This window comes from Vanessa tameamea, unplaced genomic scaffold (assembly GCF_037043105.1).
Source record: "Vanessa tameamea isolate UH-Manoa-2023 unplaced genomic scaffold, ilVanTame1 primary haplotype ctg00000038.1, whole genome shotgun sequence".
NCBI classification, from domain to species: Eukaryota; Metazoa; Arthropoda; class Insecta; order Lepidoptera; family Nymphalidae; genus Vanessa; species Vanessa tameamea.
The window spans coordinates 80,001-82,500 of record NW_026974773.1 but is presented as its reverse complement, the minus strand read 5'-3'; the positions used below and the strand labels follow the sequence as shown (position 1 = coordinate 82,500).

The following is a 2,500-nucleotide window of genomic DNA, read 5'->3' as shown; positions in this document are numbered from 1 at the left end:
TCAGAACTCTGACCAGTGATGGGATGAGTGCTTTTATTAGATCAAAACCAATCGACGGAGGGCGTCTCGTCCGAAGTCGTTAATTTTGATGAATCTGGATAACTTTTGCCGATCGCATGGTCCAGTACCGGCGACGCATCTTTCAAATGTCTGCCTTATCAACTTTCGATGGTAGTTTCTGCGACTACCATGGTTGTCACGGGTAACGGGGAATCAGGGTTCGATTCCGGAGAGGGAGCCTGAGAAACGGCTACCACATCCAAGGAAGGCAGCAGGCGCGCAAATTACCCACTCCCGGCACGGGGAGGTAGTGACGAAAAATAACGATACGGGACTCTTTCGAGGCCTCGTAATCGGAATGAGTACACTTTAAATATTTTAACGAGGAACAATTGGAGGGCAAGTCTGGTGCCAGCAGCCGCGGTAATTCCAGCTCCAATAGCGTATACTAAAATTGTTGCGGTTAAAAAGCTCGTAGTTGCATTTGTGCGCCGCGCTGTCGGTGCACCGCATCCGCGGTGATACTGACACGTCTGCGGAGCATATCGTCGGTGAGCCGGCGGTAAAACGCCGGTTCAATATCAAAATCCTATCGCGGTGCTCTTCAGTGAGTGTCGAGATGGGCCGACAATTTTACTTTGAACAAATTAGAGTGCTCAAAGCGGGCTCAAAATGCCGCTTGAATATTTCGTGCATGGAATAATAGAATATGATCTCGGTTCTATTTTGTTGGTTTTCAGAACTCCGAGGTAATGATTAATAGGGATAACTGGGGGCATTCGTATTGCGACGTTAGAGGTGAAATTCTTGGATCGTCGCAAGACGAACATCAGCGAAAGCATTTGCCAAAGGTGTTTTCATCAATCAAGAACGAAAGTTAGAGGTTCGAAGGCGATTAGATACCGCCCTAGTTCTAACCGTAAATATGTCATCTAGCGATCCGCCGACGTTACTACAATGGCTCGGCGGGCAGCTTCCGGGAAACCAAAGATTTTGGACTCCGGGGGGAGTATGGTTGCAAAGCTGAAACTTAAAGGAATTGACGGAAGGGCACCACCAGGAGTGGAGCCTGCGGCTTAATTTGACTCAACACGGGAAATCTCACCAGGCCCGGACACCGGAAGGATTGACAGATTAATAGCTCTTTCTTGATTCGGTGGGTGGTGGTGCATGGCCGTTCTTAGTTGGTGGAGCGATTTGTCTGGTTAATTCCGGTAACGAACGAGACTCTAGCCTGCTAAATAGGCGTCGTCATTTAGGTGTGCTCGATTTCGGTCGAGCAACTCACTGGCGGCGTATTAAAATTCTTCTTAGAGGGACCGGCGGCTTCGAGCCGCACGAGATTGAGCAATAACAGGTCTGTGATGCCCTTAGATGTCCTGGGCCGCACGCGCGCTACACTGAAGGAATCAGCATGTTCTCCCTGGCCTAGAGGCCCGGGCAACCCGTTGAAACTCCTTCGTGCTGGGGATTGGGGTTTGCAATTATCCCCCATAAACGAGGAATTCCTAGTAAGCGCGAGTCATAAGCTCGCGTTGATTACGTCCCTGCCCTTTGTACACACCGCCCGTCGCTACTACCGATTGAATGATTTAGTGAGGTCTTCGGACCGACACGCGGTGGCTTCACGGCCGTCGGCGTTGCTGGGAAGTTGACCAAACTTGATCATTTAGAGGAAGTAAAAGTCGTAACAAGGTTTCCGTAGGGGAACCTGCGGAAGGATCATTAACGTAAATTATCTATCTCGAATGAGTGCGATGATGAACGATAATAAAATTCTAAAACACAAAAATCGACGTTCGGAATGTGTCGTTTCGATGCGAGGACGCGATTCTCTCGTTCTCGAGTCGGAGAGTCGTGTAACGCGTCCTATACTGATATTTTTCGATGTCGATTTCGAGGAAAGTACGATGTGTCAACGCACATACGTCATCTTCAAATAAAATGTATATTTTTTTTTTTTTGTTTTGTACTTTTTTTTTTTTTTTTTATTTTATTTTATTTATTTTTTTTTAATTTTTGAATTTTTCTCTATATACTAAAAAGAAGAGAAAAAAACAAAAAAAAAAAAAAAAATAAAAATAAAAAACTAACTAATATCACTCTGGCGTATAGAATCGTTCGAGTGATCGTAGAAATTATACAACAAAAAAATTAACAAAACCATTACCCTGGACGGTGGATCACTTGGCTCGCGGGTCGATGAAGAACGCAGTTAACTGCGCGTCATAGTGTGAACTGCAGGACACATTTGAACATCGACATTTCGAACGCACATTGCGGTCCGTGGAGAAACATCCAGGACCACTCCTGTCTGAGGGCCGGCTGTATAAAAATATAAACCACACTGTTCGAACGTTTAATGTCTCGTCTCTTTACGTCTTAACCGAAGTAAAAGACTTTGACGTTCGACTCGAACATATGACGGTATCCGCGTTCGAGATCGTTATTACGTGTTTAAATATAATACTTAATATACGCATTTCGTTCTCGGTCCGTT

The 2,500-nt window shown here is 45.6% G+C and overlaps 2 non-coding genes across 2 annotated transcripts in view; both read left to right on the top strand.

Moving 5' to 3' along the window:
• LOC135194713 (small subunit ribosomal RNA) overlaps positions 1–1,728 on the top strand; it is a 1,903-nt gene extending 175 nt beyond the window's left edge. Inside the window, exon 1 of the ribosomal RNA XR_010309938.1 lies at positions 1–1,728. This exon is cut by the window's left edge and continues 175 nt beyond it. This is a non-coding gene — a ribosomal RNA (small subunit ribosomal RNA).
• A 439-nt stretch (positions 1,729–2,167) lies between these two features.
• Positions 2,168–2,324, top strand: LOC135194691 (5.8S ribosomal RNA). The gene has a single exon (XR_010309917.1). It is a non-coding gene; the product is annotated as a 5.8S ribosomal RNA (ribosomal RNA).
• The last annotated feature ends 176 nt before the right edge of the window (positions 2,325–2,500 follow it).